This window comes from Hordeum vulgare, chromosome 1H (genome assembly GCF_904849725.1).
Source record: "Hordeum vulgare subsp. vulgare chromosome 1H, MorexV3_pseudomolecules_assembly, whole genome shotgun sequence".
Taxonomy (NCBI): Eukaryota; Viridiplantae; Streptophyta; class Magnoliopsida; order Poales; family Poaceae; genus Hordeum; species Hordeum vulgare.
In genome coordinates, this window is record NC_058518.1 from 502810947 (window position 1) to 502832586 (window position 21640).

Consider the following 21640-nt stretch of genomic DNA (forward strand, 5'->3'; position numbering starts at 1 on the left):
GAGTTTCTGTTTCTGTTCTGAAGATTTTTGACAGCAATCAAAACACAAGCTAATGGACTCCAAATGACTTTAAAATTGACATGAAGCTTCACAAACATACCAGGTTCAAAACACTAGCACTGAACTAAGTCCAGTTCGCAACAGAATGACCAGCACATCCTTATCTACAGGGGAAGAAAATGTTTCCAGCATTCCAGACTTGGTGAAATTTTCAGAGTTCAAAAATCTGGAATTTTCCAGCCACATACCCACTTTGTCTAGGCATAGTTTGCACACACATGTCACCAAGAGGTGATTGACACCACTATGGTGTTGGGCACAAACCCCTACTACTAACACACAAAGATCCATACCCTTGGGCTCCATCTATACCATGGAAACAAAGCCCAAACTTTCAACAAAGTGCAAATGCAATTCCACAAGGTATGCTTCTAAGATGACAAACACATAGGTGAATCTTATGTGCACAATGACAAAGTGACATGGGGGTTTGAACCCCATGTTTGTGTCATGCACATCAACAACACCCACCCCCATATCACAATATTATTAGATCAAGCACATCACAATGGAACCCTTGGCTATCAAGAGAGTGTGCACCCCCCACATATGGGCATGTGATGGTGCACACCCTCACATGCATTACTAGGCTCACCCTAGTAATCATGTCATACTCAAGGAGCAACCCCCACAACATTCTACTCCAGCTTATCTAGTAAGCTCCACCTTCACATGCCATCATAGTTGGCCAACTAGAACATCACCTCACACCAAAACATGTGATGAGGGGGAGGCACCCACACTCCACTAAATCAATGCAAACAAATAAAACTACAAGATCACTTAGCCCACACCAAATTTCAAAAGTTGGGGCTATACAAGAGTGGCTAGTGCATCTTATCACCTCCAAGCACAATACACACAATTGCTAAGGCAGCTAGCATCATCCACTTATCAAGGCTAACTCCACTTCACTAAGGTGCACCCACCATAAACATCACAAGTAGCAAGATCGTACATCACCTCTTAGTGTACAAAACACACACATAACTAAATCTACCCTAATTATATTAGCAGGGACAAAAATACAACACCACTGTGTAAAAGGGTTAGCTAAACAGTAGAATTAACAAAACTAACAAACCACTTTGTATAGGAGTTAGGAAAACAGAAATTAAATAGGCAGGAAAAGAAAAGAAAGCAAAAATAGATTCAGGGGCTGCTGGGATTCGAACCCAGACCCCTGGTGTCCAGCAACAGCAACACTCCACTGCGCTGCTACACTAGTTGTTGACAAGAGAAGAGAAAATGGCAAGGTAAGGTGACTGCAGGCCCATTGATACGAATAAATCACCCAAAACAACAAAAAGGCGCCGAGGGGGGACTCGAACCCACGCCCTCCTACAGGCGCAAGCATATGACAGAGCAACACTACCAATAGGCTACGGATCGACGACTGGCTATGCCAGGAAGGAAAAGTAGAAAACCCACTCCCCTCGCGAGATGAACTCCGCCGGCGGCCGGACCCGAGGGAGCTGGCGGCGCCACTCCCGGCCACCACCGGCAGGGGAAGCTATCGGCGGGGGCCGCGAGAACCTCAGGTGCTCCATTCCCGCCCTGAGCACGGGAAAAGGCCCCTCCTTTGGCTGCCAGGAACGGCACCGGTGTACTCTGCCGCTGCAGCTGCTAAGTTGCACCGGCTAGCTGCTGCTGCTACTGCTAGCGCCTGCTACCGGCTGCTGCTGCTGCTACTACGCAGGGGACGCACCGGCTACGAACACATACGCACACCAACTCGCCCTGCTACTGCACCGCACGCAATCGCTATTCCCTGACGAACGACAACAGGGGAGAACGAAGAACTCTGCCTCGGATCTGGACCGAACCGATGAGGAGGAAGCACGGGCGTTGGTCCTCACCTTGGGGGGGAAGAGGGAGCGCCGAACAGGAAGGAGGAGCGCCGGAGGGGAAGAAGCCGACGACGAAGACGTCTTTGCGCTGCAGGACCGACGGGGAGGAAGAAGCACCACGGGCACGTCCTGGACGGGCTCGGGGTCGTCGGCGTGGCCGCTCTCCGGGGCTTCTAGCGCCGGGAATGGGACGCGGGGAGCTGCCCCGAGCCCCCGGACATGGCGGCCGGTGCCGGAGGCGACGGAACGGCGGGTGACGGAGGAGGCGCTGCACTCTCTCTCTATCTGCTGCCTCTCAGAAGCTTACCAGGGAAGAACGAGGGAAGAAGGAAACTGGCGGCGCTGGGGGGGACGGAGTGGGAACCCTAGGGTGGAGGAGGAGGCCCCGGGCTCCTTTTATCGTCTCGGGAGGTGAGCTCGAGCCGCTGGATCAAGGAGAAAGCGACCGAGAGGTGGAGCGTAGGTCGTACAAGAGTGACGTTGGGAGGAAGAAGAAAACGCTCGCCAGCGGGGTCTGTCGCCAGGGGTGGAGACCTACTGGGCCAGCACGGGAGAAGACTTAATGGGCCAGGGAAAGAAATAATTACACAGGAGGTTTATCCAATTAGGTAAACAGAAAAACAAATGCACCCAGGGAAGAAAAAAAATATTACCCAAAATAACTACTGGGTTAAAAATTAAAAGGAAAATCCTGCTAGACATAAGAAATAATGGCCCAATAGGGAAAAATAGGAAAGCAATATTTGGAGATGTTTGAAATAAATGCAAAACAGTAATTAACCTACTGTTTTGAGTTTATTTGCACCTCTAAAAATCAAAGAACAAACCAGAAAAATTGCACCTCCTCATCAACACATTTTTATCTAACCACCAGACATTTTAGAATCATTTTTGGGAAGAAGGAATTTTGACATGGAAAAAAAATAGGAGCGAAAAAGGATATAAAATAGCTAAGAGCTTTTGAAATTCTAGCACTCACTCCTACCCACATACCACCAACACACATGCATCACAAGATAGTGCAATACCACAACAAAACCCTAGCAAGGTCACATGCAATCATAACACCACAAGCACTAACTCCTAGTAAGCACATATGCCCACATGGTCATGACAAGTAAACATAACATGACATAGAACCAAAGGTAAGCCAAGGAATGAGATGGCATGGATGCATGCATGCTAATGAAAAATAGAGGGTGACAAATGAAATCATACGCGCATAGCAACTCTCATGGCAAAGTCAAGGTGGTCCCACATGTAAGGTTACAAAAAGGGAAAGTCCTACACTTGGGGCATTACATCATGTCACCCACATAGCATATGTTAAAAAGTTGAGAGGGCTACGACAAAAACTGGATGCACTTCGTGTACAAACGGACAATCTCTCTCGAAGTATGAGGGTTTCGAATGAGAACTCATCTCTTACGAATGGATTTCATTTTTTTGAACTTATTTGAACTCCATACTTTTTGTGTGTTCAAAATGCACCATTCAAAGGCACATCACAAAATTTCAACAATTTCTGACTTCATTTGGTATTCTTCGTGCATTTACTTTTTTTTTTGAGCTAATTGACCCTGAAATTGAAAAGCACTACAAATGAACTCTGAAATTGTTGAAAGTTGGCATGCTATCATCATTTCACCCACATAGCATGTGTTAAAAAGTTGAGAGGGCTACGACAAAAACAGGATGCACTTCGTGTACAAAACGGACAATCTCTTTCGAAGTATCACGGTTTCGAACGAGAACTCATCTTTTACAAAGGGATTTCATTTTTTTGAACTTATTTGAACTCCATACTTTTTGTGTGTTCAAAATGCACCATTCAAAGGCACATCACAAAATTTCAACAATTTCTGACTTCATTTGATATTCTTCGTGCATTTACTTGTTTTTTTTTTGAGCTAGTTGACCCTGAAATTGAAAAGCACTACAAATGAACTCTGAAAATGTTGAAAGTTGGCATTCTATCATCATTTCACCCACATAGCATGTGTTAAAAAGTTGAGAGGGCTACGACAAAAACTGGATGCACTTCGTGTTTAAAATTGAATAAATAATTCAAAACTAAAAGGTTTAGTACATTCCATACATGCATTACATAAAAGGCTTAATACATTATTACATTATTGCACCAATATTCCTATCTATTATTTCTGTTTTCTTCTGGGTCGTAGCCATGGAGAATCTTCATCACTTAGTAGGATGCTTGGGTCCATTTTCATTTTGAAGGGCGGAATTTCATGAAACTTATTATAATCTACTGACATGTCTGTCTTGTCATCTACTCCCACGATGTTTCTTTTCCCTGAAAGAACTATGTGGCGTTTTGGCTCATCGGACGATATCTTCTTTTGCTGATTTCTTTTTCTCGTTTTTGTAGACATGTCCTTCACATAGAAAACCTGAGCGATATCATTGGCTAGGACAAATGGTTCGTCCATGTACGCAAGATTGGTGAGATCCACTGTTGTCATGCCGTACTTTTGGTCTACAACTACTCCACCTCCTGTCAGCTTCACCCATTTGCACCGAAACAAAGGGATCTTAAAAGTAGGTCCATAGTCAAGTTCCCATATCTCCTCTATGTACCCGTAATATGTTTCCAAACAGTGCCCATTCTCGTGTGTTGCATCAAAGCGGACACCATTATTTTGGTTGGTGCTCTTTTTATCTTGGGCAACCGTGTAAAATGTATTCCCATTTATCTCATACCCTTGGAAAGTACATATAGTCGAAGATGGTGGCCTGGCCAAACAGTACAACTGATCTCCAACGGTGTCGTCATTCATGAGATGTGTCTGCAACCAACTGCCGAAAGTCATCTCGTGTTCCCCTTTAATCCAAGAGTCAGCCTTCCCCGGGTTTTCAGAGCGTAGAATATTCTTGTGTCTCACGATATACGGAGCCACCACGGTGGAATTGTGTAGAACTTTGTAGTGTGCTTGAGAGAAAGAATGCCCGTCCATACATACTTTTGCTTTCCTTCCTAGTGTGCCTTTTCCTGTCAGCCTACCCTCATACCGAGATTCAGGAACACCAGTCGGCTTAAGGTCAGGAAGAAAGTCCACACAAAACTCAATGACCTCCTCTGTTCCATAGCCCTTGGAGATGCTTCCTTCTGGCCTAGCAAAGTTACGAACATATTTCTTTAAGACTCCCATGAACCTCTCGAAGGGGAACATATTGTGAAGAAACACATGACCGAGAATTCTAATCTCTTCGACTAGGTCAACTAGGAGGTGTGTCATTATATTGAAGAAGGATGGCGGGAACAACAACTCAAAGCTGACCAGACATTGGACCACATCAATCTGTAACCCTGATAGACTTTCTCGATCGATTACCTTCTGAGAAATTGCATTGAGGAATGCACATACCTTCACAATTGCCAGGCGAACATTTTCCGGTAGAATTCCCCTCAATGCAACCGGAAGCAATTGCGTCATAAGCACGTGGCAGTCATGAGAATTTAGGTTTTCGATTTTTTTGTCTTTCATATTTATGATTCCCTTTATATTCGACGAGAAGCCAGTCGGGACCTTGATACTGAAAAGGACTTCAAAGAAGATTTCCTTCTCTTCCTTAGTAAGAGCGTAGCTGGCACGCCCTTGAAACTGCCCTGGATGCATGCCATCTCTTCCTTTATGACGTTCCTGGTCCTCCCGTGCTTCCGGTGTTGGGGAACGTCGCATGGGAAACAAAAATTTTCCTACGCGCACGAAGACCTATCATGGTGATGTCCATCTACGAGAGGGCATGTGTGATCTACGTACCCTTGTAGACCGTACAACAGAAGCGTTAGTGAACGCAGTTGACGTAGTGGAACGTCCTCACGTCCCTCGATCCGCCCCGCGAACCGTCCCGCGATCAGTCCCACGATCTAGTGCCGAACGGACGGCACCTCCGCGTTCAGCACACGTACAGCTCGACGATGATCTCGGCCTTCTTGATCCAGCAAGAGAGACGGAGAGGTAGATGATTTATCCGGCAGCGTGACGGCGCTCCGGAGGTTGGTGGTGATCTTATCTCAGCAGGGCTCCGCTCGAACTCCGCAGGAACACGATCTAGAGGTAAAACCGTGGAGATATGTGGTCGGGCTGCCGTGGCAAAGTCGTCTCAAATCAGCCCTAAAACCTCCGTATATATAGGTGGGAGAGGGGGGCCTTGCCTTGGGGCTCAAGGAGCCCCAAGGGGGTCAGCCGAGCCAAGGGGGGGAGTCCTCCACTTCCAAACCGAATCCAACTAGGTTTGGAAGGTGGAGTCCTTCCCCTTTTTCCCACCTCCTCTTTTTTTCCTTTCCTCTTTGATTTTCTTCCTATGGCGCATAGGGCCTTCTTGGGCTGTCCCACCAGCCCACTAAGGGCTGGTGCACCACCCCCAAGGCCTATGGGCTTCCCCGAGGTGGGTTGCCCCCCCCGGTGAACATCCGGAACCCATTCGTCATTCCCGGTAACTCCGAAAACCTTCCGGTAATCAAATGAGGTCATCCTATATATCAATATTTGTTTCCGGACCATTCCGGAAACCCTCGTGACATCCGTGATCTCATCGGGGACTCCGAACAACATTCAGTAACCAACCATATAACTCAAATACGCATAAAACAACGCCGAACCTTAAGTGTGCAGACCCTGCGGGTTCGAGAACTATGTAGACATGACCCGAGAGACTCCTCGGTCAATATCCAATAGCGGGACCTGGATGCCCATATTGGATCCTACATATTCTACGAACATCTTATCGTTTGAACCTCAGTGCCAAGGATTCATATAATCCCGTATGTCATTCCTTTTGTCCTTCGGTATGTTACTTGCCCGAGATTCGATCGTCAGTATCCGCATACCTATTTCAATCTCGTTTACCGAAAAGTCTCTTTACTCATTCCGTAATACAAGATCCCGCAACTTACACTAAGTCACATTGCTTGCAAGGCTTGTGTGTGATGTTGTATTACCGAGTGGGCCCCGAGATACCTCTCCGTCACACGGAGTGACAAATCCCAGTCTCGATCCATAATACTCAACTAACACCTTCGGAGATACCTGTAGAGCATATTTATAGTCACCGAGTTACGTTGCGACGTTTGATACACACAAAGCATTCCTCCGGTGTCAGTGAGTTATATGATCTCATGGTCACAGGAACAAATACTTGACACGCAGAAAACAGTAGCAACAAAATGACACGATCAACATGCTACGTCTATTAGTTTGGGTCTAGTCCATCACATGATTCTCCTAATGATGTGATCCCGTTATCAAGTAACAACACTTGCCTATGGCCAGGAAACCTTGGCCATCTTTGATCAACGAGCTAGTCAACTAGAGGCTTACTAGGGACAGTGTTTTGTCTATGTATCCACACAAGTATTGTGTTTCCAATCAATACAATTATAGCATGGATAATAAACGATTATCATGAACAAAGAAATATAATAATAACTAATTTATTATTGCCTCTAGGGCATATTTCCAACAGTCTCCCACTTGCACTAGAGTCAATAATCTAGTTCACATCACCATGTGATTCCAACGAATCCAACACCCATATAGTTATGGGGTGTGATCACGTCTTGCTCATGAGAGAGGTTTTAGTCAACGGTTCTGAAATTTTCAGATCCGTGTGTTCTTTAAAAATCTTTATGTCATCTTATAGATGCTGCTACTATGTGCTATTCGGAAATACTCCAAATATCTACGCTACTATACGAATCCGTTTCACTACTCATAGTTATTCGGATTAGTGTCAAAGCTTACGTCGACGTAACCCTTTACGACGAACTCTTTAACCACCTCCATAATCGAGAAAAATTCCTTAGTCCATCAGTTACTAAGGATAAATTTTGACCGCTGCTAGTGATTCAATCATGGATCAGTCTGTGTACCTCTCAACAGACTTGCTGCAAGGCACACATCAGGTGCGGTACTCAGCATGGCATACTTTAGAGTCTACGGCTAAGGCATAGAAGATGACCTTCGTCTATTCTCTTTATTCTACCGTGGTCGGGTTTTGAGTCTTACTCAAATTCACACCTTACAACGCAACCAAGAACTCCTTCTTTGCTGATATATTTTGAACTCCTTCAAAACTTGTCAAGGCATGCATCTTGTTGAAACTTCCATTAAGCGCTTTCGATCTATCTCCATAGATCTTTGATGCTCAACGTTCAAGTAGCTCACCCCAGGTATTCCTTTGAAAACTCCTTTCAAACAATCTTGTATGCTTTACAGAAATTTTACATTACTTCTGATCCACAATATGTCAACCACATATACTTATCAGAAATTCTATAGTGCTCCCACTCACTTCTTTGGAAATACAAGTTTCTCATAAACCTTGTACAAACCCAAAATCCTTGATCATCTCATCAAAGTGTATATTCCAACTCCGAGATGCTTGCACCAGTCCATTTAAGGATCGCTGGAGCTTGCATACTTGCTAGTATCTTTACGATCGACAAAACCTCATGGTTGTATCTCATACAATGTTTGCTCAAGGAAACCGTCGAGGAAACAATGTTTTGACATCCTACATGCAATATTTCATAAATAATGCAGCAACTACTAACATAATTCTAACAGACTTTTAGCATCGCTACGAGTGAGAAAATCTCATCATAGTCAACTGTTTGATCTTGTCGGAAACATCTTTGCGACAAGTCGAGCTTTTCTTAATAGTGACTTATCACTATGATCGTCTGTCTTCCTTTTAAAGATCCATCTTTACTCAATAGTCCTATGACCATCAAGTAGTTCTTCCAAAGTCTACAGTTTGTCTTCATACATGGACCCTCTCTCGGATTTCATGGCTTCCAGCCATTTATCGGAATCTGGGCCCACCATTGCTTTCTCCATAACTCGTAGGTTCACTGTTGCTCAACAACATGACCTCCAAGACAGGGTTACCGTACCACTCTGTAGTAGTACGCGACCTTGTCAACCTACGAGGCTTGTAGTAATTTGATCCGATGCTCGATGATCACCATCATCAGCTTTCACTTCAATTGGTGTAGGCGCCACAGGAACAACTTCCTGCGCCCTGCTACACACTGGTCGAAGTGATGGTTCAATAACCTCATCAAGTTCTACCACCCTCCCACTCAATTCTTTCGAGAGAAACCTTTCCTCGAGAAAGGATCCGTTTCTAAAAACAAACACTTTGCTTTCGGATCTGAGATAGGATATGTACCCAACTGTTTTGGATATCCTATGAAGATGCATTTATCCGCTTTGGGTTCGAGCTTATCAGACTGAAACTTTTTCACATAAGTGTCGAAACCCCAAACTTTCAAGAAACGACAGTTTAGATTTCTCTAAACCTCAGTCTATACTGTGTCATCTCAACGGAAATACGTGGTGCCCTATTTAAAGTGAATGCGGTTGTCTCTAATGCTTAACCCATAAACGATAGTGGTAATTCGATAAGAGACATCATAGCATGCACCATACCAAATAGTGTGTGGCTATGACGTTCAGACACATCATCACACTATGATGTTCTAGGTGGCATGAACTACGAAACAATTTCCACGTTGTCTTAACTGCGTACCAAAACTCGTAACTCAGATATTCATTTCTATGATCATATCGTAGACAGTTTATCCTCTTGTTACGACGAACTTCACTCCGAAACAGAATTGAACTTTTCAATATTTCAGACTTGTGATTCATTAAGCAAATACTCTAGTATCTACTCAAATCGTCATTGAAGTAAGAACATAATGATATCCACTGCGTGCCTCAGCACCCATTGGACTGCATACATCAAAATGTATCACTTCCAACAAGTTACTATCTTATTTCATCTCAATGAAAACAAGGCCTTGCTCATGTGGTATGATTTGCATGTCACTAGTGATTCAAAATCAAGTGAGTATAAAGATCCATCAGCATGGAGCCTCTTCATGCAATTTATACCAACATGACTCAAGCGGCAGTGCCACAAGTAAGTGGTACTATCATCATTACCTCGTATCTTTTGGCACCAATATCATGAACATGTGTAACACTACGATCGAGATTCAATAAACCATTGAAGGTGATTATTCAAGAAAATAGAGTAACCATTATTCTCTTTAAATGAATAATCGTATTGCAATAAACACGATCCAATCATGTTCATGCTTAACGCAAGCACCAAATAACAATTATTTAGGTTTAACACCAATCCCGATGGTAGAGGGAGCGTGCGATGTTTGATCATATCAACCTTGGAAACACTTCCAACACGTATCGTCACCTCGCCTTTAGCTAGTCTCCGTTTATGCCGTAGCTTTCATTTCGTGTTACTAATCACTTAGCAACCGAACTGGTATCCAATACCCTCATGCTACTAGGAGTACTAGTAAAGTATACATCAACATCATGTATATCAAATATACTTCTTTCGACTTTTGCCAGCCTTCTTATCTACCAAGTATCTAGAGTTGCTCCGCCTCAGTGACTGTTCCCCTCATTACAGAAGCACTTAGTCTCGGGTTTGGGTTTAATCTTGGGTCTCTTCATTAGTGCAGCAACTGTTTTGCCGTTTCACGAAGTATCCCTTCTAGCCCTTGCCTTTCTTGAAACTTAGTGGTTTTACAAACCATCAACTATTGATGCTCCTTCTTGATTTCTACTTTCGCAGTGTCAGACATCACGAATCGCTCAAGGATCATTGTATCTATCCTTGATATGTTATAGTTCATCAAGAAGCTCTCACAGCTTGGTGGCAGTGACTTTGGAGAACCATCACTATCTCATCTGGAAGATTAACTCCCACTTGATTCAAGTGATCGTCGTACTCAGACAATCTGAGCACACGCTCAACGATTGAGCTATTCTCCTTTACTTTGTGGACAAAGAATCTTGTCGGAGGTCTCGTACCTCTCAACAAGGGCACGAGCATGAAATCACAATTTCATGTCTTTAGAACATCATTTATGTTCCGTGACCTTTCAAAACGTCTTCGGTGCCTTGCTTCTAAGCCATTAAGTATTTTGCACTGAACTATCGTGTAGTCATCAGAAACGTGTATGTCAGATGTTCACAGCATCCACGGACGACGCTCGAGGTGCAGCACACCGAGTGGTGCATTAAGGACATAAGCCTTCTGCGCAGCAACGAGGACAATCCTCTTCAAAGTTTGCTACTATCAACTTTCAACTAAATTTTCTCTAGGAACATATAAAATCAGTAGAGCTATAGCGCAAGCTACATCGTAATTCGCAAAGACCATTAGACTATGTTCATGACAATTAGTTCAATTAATCATATTACATAAGAACTCCCACTCAAAAAGTACATCTCTCTAGTCATTTGAGTGGTACATGATCCAAATCCACTATCTCAAGTCCGATCATCACGTGAGTCGAGAATAGTTTCAGTGGCAAGCATCTCTATGCTAATCATATCAACTATACGATTCATGCTCGAACTTTCGGTCTCATGTGTTCCGAGGCCATGTCTGCACATGCTAGGCTCGTCAAGCTTAACCCGAGTGTTCTGCGTGTGCAACTTTTTTGCACCCGTTGTATGTGAACGTTGAGTCTATCACACCCGATCATCACGTGGTGTCTCGAAACGAAGAACTGTCGCAACGGTGCACAGTCGGGGAGAACACAATTTCGTCTTGAAATTTTAGTGAGAGATCACCTCATAATGCTACCGTCGTTCTAAGCAAGATAAGGTGCAAAAAGGATTAACATCACATGCAATTCATAAGTGACATGATATGGCCATCATGATCTCCATCATCATGATCTCCATCATCATGATCTCCATCAACGTGATCTCCATCAACGTGTCGCCATCGGGGTTGTCGTGCTACTCATGCTATTACTACTAAAGCTACGTCCTAGCAATATAGTAAACGCATCTGCAAGCACAAACGTTAGTTTAAAGACAACCCTATGGCTCCTGCCGGTTGCCGTACCATCGACGTGCAAGTCGATATTAACTATTACAACATGATCATCTCATACATCCAATATATCACATCACATCGTTGGCCATATCACATCAGAAGCATACCCTGCAAAAACAAGTTAGACGTCCTCTAATTTTGTTGTTGCATGTTTTACGTGGTGACCATGGGTATCTAGTAGGATCGCATCTTACTTACGTAAACACCACAACGGAGATATATGAATTGCTATTTAACCTCATCCAAGGACCTCCTCGGTCAATTCCGATTCAACTAAAGTTGGAGAAAGTGACACCCGCCAGTCATCCTTGAGCAACGGAGTTACTCGTAGCGATGAAACCAGTCTCTCGTAAGCGTACGAGTAATGTCGGTCCGAGCCGCTTCGATCCAACAATACCGCGGAATCAAGAAAAGACTAAGGAGGGCAGCAAAACACACATCACCGCCCACAAAAACTTTTGTGTTCTACTCGAGAAGACATCTACGCATGAACCTAGCTCATGATGCCACTGTTGGGGAACGTCGCATGGAAAACAAAAAATTTCCTACGCGCACGAAGACCTATCATGGTGATGTCCATCTACGAGAGGGGATGTGTGATCTACGTACCCTTGTAGACCGTACAGCAGAAGCGTTAGTGAACGCGGTTGATGTAGTGGAACGTCCTCACGTCCCTCAATCCGCCCCTCGAACCGTCCCGCGATCAGTCCCACGATCTAGTGCCGAACGGACGGCACCTCCGCGTTCAGCACACGTACAGCTCGACGATGATCTCGACCTTCTTGATCCACCAAGAGAGACGGAGAGGTAGATGAGTTCTCCGGCAGCGTGACGGCGCTCCGGAGGTTGGTGGTGATCTTATCTCAGCAGGGCTCCGCCCGAGCTCCGCAGAAACGCGATCTAGAGGTAAAACCGTGGAGATATGTGGTCGGGCTGCCGTGGCAAAGTCGTCTCAAATCAGCCCTAAAACCTCCGTATATATAGGTGGGAGAGGGGGGCCTTGCCTTGGGGCTCAAGGAGCCCCAAGGGGGTCGGCCGAGCCAAGGGGGGGAGTCCTCCCCTTCCAAACCGAATCCAACTAGGTTTGGAAGGTGGAGTCCTTCCCCTTTTTCCCACCTCCTCTTTTTTTTTCCTTTCCTCTTTGATTTTCTTCCTATGGCGCATAGGGCCTTATTGGGCTATCCCACCAGCCCACTAAGGTCTGGTGCGCCACCCCCAAGGCCTATGGGCTTCCCCGAGGTGGGTTGCTCCCCCCCCCCCCCCCGGTGAACATCCAGAACACATTCGTCATTCCTGGTACATTCACGGTAACTCCGAAAACCTTCCGTTAATCAAATGAGGTCATCCTATATATCAATCTTCATTTCCGGACCATTTCGGAAACTCTCGTGACGTCCGTGATCTCATCCGGGACTCCGAACAACATTCGGTAACCAACCACATAACTCAAATACGCATAAAACAACATCGGACCTTAAGTGTGCAGACCCTGCGGGTTCGAGAACTGTGTAGACTTGACCCGAGGGAATCCTCGGTCAATATCCAATAGCGGGACCTGGATGCCCATATTGGATCCTACATATTCTACGAAGATCTTATCGTTTGAACCTCAGTGCCAAGGATTCATATAATCCCGTATGTCATTCCTTTTGTCCTTCGGTATGTTACTTGCCCGAGATTCGATCGTCAGTATCCATATACCTATTTCAATCTCGTTTACCGGAAAGTCTCTTTACTCGTTCCGTAATACAAGATCCCGCAACTTACACTAAGTCACATTGCTTGCAAGGCTTGTGTGTGATGTTGTATTATCGAGTGGGCCCCGAGATACCTCTCCTCACACGGAGTGACAAATCCCAGTCTCGATCCATACTAACTCAACTAACACCTTCGGAGATACCTGTAGAGCATATTTATAGTCACCCAGTTACGTTGCGACGTTTGATACACACAAAGCATTCCTCCGGTGTCAGTGAGTTATATGATCTCATGGTCATAGGAACAAATACTTGACACGCAGAAAACAGTAGCAACAAAATGACACGATCAACATGCTACGTCTATTAGTTTGGGTCTAGTCCATCACATGATTCTCCTAATGATGTGATCCCGTTATCAAGTAACAACACTTGCCTATGGCCAGGAAACCTTGGCCATCTTTGATCAACGAGCTAGTCAACTAGAGGCTTACTAGGGACAGTGTTTTGTCTATGTATCCACACAAGTATTGTGTTTCCAATCAATACAATTATAGCATGGATAATAAACGATTATCTTGAACAAAGAAATATAATAATAACTAATTTATTATTGCCTCTAGGGCATATTTCCAACATCCGGTGTATCTTTTGACTTCCCATACAAGCCCAGGAAGCCTAGAATATTCACGCAGAGATTCTTCGTCAGGTGCATCACGTCGATTGCCGAGCGGACCTCATGGACTTCCCAGTTGGGTAGTATAACGACCAAGATGCGGTCCTTTCCGATCTGGGGGTCGAGGCCCCGAATAGGAAAGAAGCGCATCTAAGCGTTTCGCAAGCAAGTAAACATAGCACATAATAATAATTACAGTAGACAATCTGGGATTCAACTGTCTTCTTATTAACAATACAGAGTACAACGCAGATACAAACAAGGTAGTTCCAGTACGGACTACAGAACAAGGAAAATGCTATGCTACCCGCTGCAGGCCCACGATCACGACCACGGCTCAGTCCTCTGGATAGTTCACGTAAAGGCGATTTGTCTCCTCGTCGTACTGCCACGCCAGCTGGGTGCCGTCGGGATCATCTGTCTCCAGGATACCTGTACCTGCTGGGAGTTTCGGAGGAATCCGTGAGCCACGGGGACTCAACAATCTAGGACCTTGGTGCCAAATCTAGTCACGTTATTTGGGTAAGGAAGGGATGGAGTGTTTCAAGCTGCTGCAACCTATGATTGAATAAGTGGCTAACTTACGCAAAAAATGAAGTGAAAGTGGTCTACGCTAACGATCGAGAATACTTGATCAGAAAGTGATCCTGAACACCTACCTACGGCAATCATAACCCCACCGTGTTCCCGATCGAAGAGAGATCTTTGAAGGGACAGTCACGGTTATGCAAACAGTTGGCATATTTTATTAGTTTATGTTTAAGTTCTCTAATACCGGATGTTAACAAAATTTCCAAGTTGCCACATAACCGCGGGCACGGCTTTCTGAAAGATTAAACCCTGCAGGGGTGCTCCAACTAGTCCATCATAAACGAACACAGGCAGCAAAGGCATCCTCTATCACGAATCTCGTGATCTCGTCGGATTCCTTAGAGGAAAACCTCAACTATCGGGAAAACCAAAGCTTCACCGGGATTCCTATACGCAAGATATACCGCTAAGGCAAGACAAGACTAGCAGGACCTCCTGACGTGTCGACGACCCTGATAAGAGCCGCGTATCTCAGTCTCAGGACACGCCGGATGAGTGATGGTTACCACGCCAAGACACCGAGTTGCCCCGGGGAGCGTAATAAGCTGCTCTGGTTTGGACCAACACTCATGAGGAGCACTGGCCCGGGTTGTTGATTAAATTCCTCGGGGTAGATATTCCCTGTGCAGATTATTATTAGGTGATTAGCAAATAGTACCAATGTTGGGTCCTGCCGGACAAGCCTTAACACTAGGCGATTTATCAAGGGGGTCCCCATAACAACCCCGAACGTGTTAGGAGCGATCATTATGGAATCAAACACCGGTAACCGGTAACTAAGGCGGCAATAACGGAACAAGACACCCGGCAAAAGGCTAGGCCTCCCGTCATTTACCAGGTATATAGATACATTAATTAAATAACAGAAATTAATATAATGATATCAAGCTCATGTCACCACATGAGTTTGAAACACCTGCAACTAACAATGCTAACATTAGTAGCTGAGCAAGTCTACCTAGCCATACAAGTTTGCTAGGAAAGAGTTCAATGTATAGGCTCATGGCATATGAAGAGGCAATATATTTTCAGTGGTAGGCAGCGAGCAATTTGACATGGAGTCGAAACTAACATAACAAGTCTAGAGATGGGATCAAGGTCATATCATCTTGCCTGTGATATCCTCAGTTTGGAATGGTTCTGGATCGTCCTGCACGTACTCTCCTGACTCCACGTATTCGTTCTCCGCTCCCGGTGCTACCCAACATAAGAATAACAGCCAATGAACAGCAACACCACCAAATGCAACAATCACATGATGCATGAGATGAAAGTTGAGCATGCACCACTATTTCTATCACTAGCACAAGCAAAATAAACTACAACAAGTTTCTGGACAGAACTTTGCACTAAACTATTTGGACATGCATCGGAATGATATGAACAGATGCAGCTCGTAAAAACGGTGCAAAACCATATAAAGTACATTGCAAACGGAGCTACGGATCAACGGGAATCAACGATACAAGATATGAAGCTCTACGTGAAAGAATCAACACCTCACACACATTTGGCACAAATCTGGTATTCCCAGGTTGCCAAGACATATATTGACCCAACATGAATGAAATGGAGCAAGGTAGATCACCACAACAGCAATTAAGCACAAACTTTGAACAAAATGGCAAAACTACATAATCTGCCAGTTTCTGCATCTTAGCTGTTTGGAAGCAACATGCAACATAGCTACAGGTCTTCAAACATGACAAATAATATATGTGGCTGTTGCCCACCAAGAACACTAAAAGCCCCAGCAAGAATCACAGCAAAATTAATTAAACTATAGAAGATACAAGGCCACAAACTTTCCCAAAACCATCAGATCTCAGGGACTTTGTGAAAATTCCTGCACCTGAGTTTCTGTTTCTGTTCTGAAGCTTTTTGACAGCAATCAAAACACAAGCTACTGGACTCAAAATGACTTGAAAATTGACAGGAAGCTTCACAAACATACCAGGTTCAAAATACTAGCACTGAACTAAGTCCAGTTCTCAACAGAATGACCAGCACATCCTCATCTACAGGGGAAGAAAATGTTTCCAGCATCCCAGACTTAGTGAAATTTTCAGAGTTCAAAAATCTGGAATTTTCCAGCCACATGCCCACTTTGTCTAGGCATAGTTTGCACACACATGTTACCAAGAGGTGATTGACACCACTATGGTGTTGAGCACAAACCCCTACTATTAACACACAAAGATCCATGCCCTTGGGCTCCATCTATACCATGGAATCAAGGACCAAACTTCCAACAAAATGTAAATGCAACTCCATAAGGTATGCTTCTAAGATGACAGTACATAGGTGAGTTTTATTTGCACAACGACAAAGTGACATGGGGGTTTGAACCCCATGTTTGTGTCATGCACATCAACAACACCAACACACACAATACCTCACTAGCACTAGCATCAAGCTCAACACAAAATAACTCTAAGCTAACAAGAGAGTATGCACACCCCCACATATGGGCATGTGATGGTACACACTCTCACTTGCATTACTAGGATCAGCCTAGGAATCATGTCATCCTCAAAGTGCAACCCCCACAACAAACTACCCTAGCTTATCTAGTAATCCACACCTACACATGCTAACAAGATAGCCACCTAGTGCAACTCATCACCTCAAGTCCACGTGGTGAGGGGGAGGCATCCACCCCACTAAATCCATGCTAGCAAAATAAACTACAAGATCAACTTAGCCCACCTAAAACTCAAAAGATGGGCTACACATGATACACTAGTGCTACTTTCATACCATAAGAACAACACTCACAAGAAACCACATTATCATGCACAACTCCTACCAAGTGTACTTCACACCACTAGATGTAATCATCATAGGCATCTCAAGGTTAGCATCATCTAACAAACCCTTGTGTGCAAAACACACACCCAATTAATCTAACCTAACTATACTAGCAGGGAAAAGGAATAAAAAGCCACCTTGCTGCCCAAGCACAAAGAAGAGGAAGAACAATTTAAAGGCAGCAAAAAAAAGATAGCAAAAACAAACATCAGGGGTCCTGGGAATCGAACCCAGTACCTCCTGGTACACAAGGCACCACCTAGCCACTGCACCACCAACACATATGTCGACAGTAAAGAGGAAGGAAGCAAAGAGAACATGCTTCACTGGCCACTGTGCACCGAATCAGCAAAACCCAAAAATAGGCCGACGGGAGATCGAACCCAGAACCTCTCATCAGGCACAACATGAGAACGACCACTGGGCTACGATGAGATAACTGACAGAGGGGGGAAACTCATACAGAAAAGCTAACAGAAATCACCCTCTGTCTACTGAGAACGCCAGCGACAGAGATCCTGACGGGCTTCCCTTGCCGGCGTTGCTGCGCTGCGCTACCGCGACGTACTCTGCTCACGACACTGCAAACCGACGAGGGGAAGAGCCTGCACCTGATGAACACCTATCTACGCGGGAAGGGGACCCTGCTGCTGCTAGTGCACGCCCGCATGGCGCCCTAGACAGGAGGAGAACCCGCGAGAATCTACGCGGCTGCACTGCGTCTACCGAGAACGAGGCGACAGGAAGGCCACACCTACACTTCCATACGAGAGGAAGAAATCTGCTGCCCAACTCGTGCGCGCTAAACTACTGCACGACGGATCCCACCTGCTGGACTGTCAACACCGTAACATGCAGGGGGACAACGAACACACGACAGCTCCGCCACTCTAAGGAGGAAGAGGCACAGGGGAGGCGACGTCCTCACCTTGGGGAGAAGAGGGGGCGCCGCTCGGGAAGGAGGAGCGCCGGAGGGGAAGAAGCCGTCGACGAAGACGTCCTTGAGCTACAGAACCGAACGGGAGGAGAAGACACCGCGGGCACGTCCTTGACGGGCTCGGGGTCGTCGTCCTGGCCGTTCTCCGGGGCTTCTAGCGCCGGGAATGGATCGCAGGGATCCACCCCGAGCGCCTGGACATGGCGACGGCGGCGAATGGAGGCGGGGCGCGACGGTCGCCGGCGATGACCTACTGTCTGCTGCTTACTCCTACCACTACCTTACCTGACAGAGAAGAGTGGAAGAGAGATGGGGAAAGAGATGGTGGCGGCGCGAGATGGGAGGGGAGGAGGAACCCTAGATGAGGGGGAGAGGGCACGGACGCCAACGCACTTATAAGGGGGCCTCGACGTTGCTGCTCATGGCGTCAACTCCTCTCTCTCTCTCTCGTTCTGACGAAAAGCAACACGCGCGGGGGTGAGACGGCGTCAGGAAGGAGGGGGGTTGCTGGCCTGGGCTCCTCGCGCTGGGAGGAAGACCTACTGGGACAGCACGGGAGGAAGACCTACTGGGCCAGCACGGAGGAAGCCCATGATGCGCCAGGGAAGAGAAGAAATACACAGGGGGGTTTTCTATTTAGGCAAAAACCACACAGGGAGGAAAATACTACACAAAATAAACTACTGGGATAAAAGTCAAAAGGAAAAACGTGCTGGTCATAAGGAATTATGGCCCATTAGAATAAAATAGGAAAGCAATATTTGGAGCCATTTGAAATAAATGCAAAACAGTAATTAATTTACTGTTTTGGGTTTATTTGCACCTCTAAAAACCAAAGAACAAATCAACAAAAATACACCTCCTCATAATCACAATTTACTCTAACCACCAGACATTTTAGAATCACTTTTGGGAAGAAGGAATTTTGACATGAGATAATAGGAGGGAAAAAGGATTTAACATAGCTAAGAGCTTGAAATGGCTAGCACTCACTCCTACCCACACACCATTATCACATGAGCATCAACACAAGATATTACCAAACCACAACATCACACCTAACAAGATCACATGCATTCATCTCACCACAATACTAACTCCTAGTAAGAACATAACCCAACATGAACATGACATGCAAACATTGTTGGGGAACGTCGCATGGGAAACAAAAATTTTCCTACGCGCACGAAGACCTATCATGGTGATGTCCATCTACGAGAGGGGATGAGTGATCTACGTACCCTTGTAGACCGTACAGCAGAAGTGTTAGATAACGCGGTTGATGTAGTGGAATGTCCTCACGTCCCTCGATCCGCCCCGCGAACAATCCCGCGATCAGTCCCACGATCTAGTACCGAACGGACGGCACCTCCGCATTCAGCACACGTACAGCTCGACGATGATCTCGGCCTTCTTGATCCAGCAAGAGAGATGGAGAGGTAGAAGAGTTCTCCGGCAGCGTGACGGCGCTCCGGAGGTTGGTGATGACCTTGTCTCAGCAGGGCTCCGCCCGAGCTCCGCAGAAACGCGATCTAGAGGAAAAACTGTGGAGGTATGTGGTCGGGCTGCCGTGGAAAAGTCGTCTCAAATCAGCCCTAAAACCTCCGTATATATAGGTGGGAGGGAGGGGACCTTGCCTTGGGGATCAAGGAGCCCCAAGGGGGTCGGCCGAGTCCAAGGGGGAGGACTCTCCCCCCCAAACCGAGTTGGACTAGGTTTGGTGGGAGGGAGTCCCCCTTCCTTCCCACCTCCTCCTTTTTTTTTCTTTCTCTCTTGATTTTCTTCTCCTTGGCGCATAGAGCCTTTTGGGCTGTCCCACCAGCCCACTAAGGGTTGGTATGCCACCCTCAAGGCCTATGGGCTTCCCCGGGGTGGGTTGCCCCCCCCCCCCGGTGAACTCCCGGAACCCATTCGTCATTCCCCGTACATTCCCGGTAACTCCGAAAACCTTCCGGTAATCAAATGAGGTCATCCTATATATCAATCTTCATTTCCGGACCATTCCGGAAACCCTCGTGACGTCCGTGATCTCATCCGGGACTCCGAACAACATTCGGTAACCAACCATATAACTCTAATACGCATAAAACAACGTCGAACCTTAAGTGTGCAGACCCTGCGGGTTCGAGAACTATGTAGACATGACCCGAGAGACTCCTCGGTCAATATCCAATAGCGGGACCTGGATGCCCATATTGGATCCTACATATTCTACGAAGATCTTATCGTTTGAACCTCAGTGCCAAGGATTCATATAATCACGTATGTTATTCCCTTTGTCCTTCGGTATGTTACTTGCCCGAGATTCGATCGTCCGTATCCGTATACCTATTTCAATCTCGTTTACTGGCAAGTCTCTTTACTCGTTCCGTAATACAAGATCCTGCAACTTACACTAAGTTACATTTCTTGCAAGGCTTGTGTGTGATGTTGTATTACCGAGTGGGCCCCGAGATACCTCTCCGTTCACACGGAGTGACAAATCCCAGTCTTGATCCATACTAACTCAACTAACACCTTCGGAGATACCTGTAGAGCAACTTTATAGTCACCCAGTTACGTTGCGACGTTTGATACACACAAAGCATTCCTCCGGTGTCAGTGAGTTATATGATCTCATGGTCATAGGAATAAATACTTGACACGCAGAAAACAGTAGCAACAAAATGACACGATCAACATGCTACGTCTATTAGTTTGGGTCTAGTCCATCACGTGATTCTCCTAATGACGTGATCCAGTTATCAATCAACAACACCTTGTTCATAATCAGAAGACACTAACTATCTTTGATCAACTGGCTAGCCAACTAGAGGCTTGCTAGGGACGGTGTTTTGTCTATGTATCCACACATGTAAATGAGTCTTCATTCAATACAATTATAGCATGGATAATAAACGATTATCTTGATACAGGAATTATAATAATAACTATATTTATTATTGCCTCTAGGGCATAATTCCAACAGTCTCCCACTTGCACTAGAGTCAATAATCTAGCCCTCACATCACTATGTGAATTACATTGTAATAAATCTAACACCCATACAGTTCTGGTGTTGATCATGCTTTGGCCGTGGAAGAGGTTTAGTCAGCGGGTCCGCTAC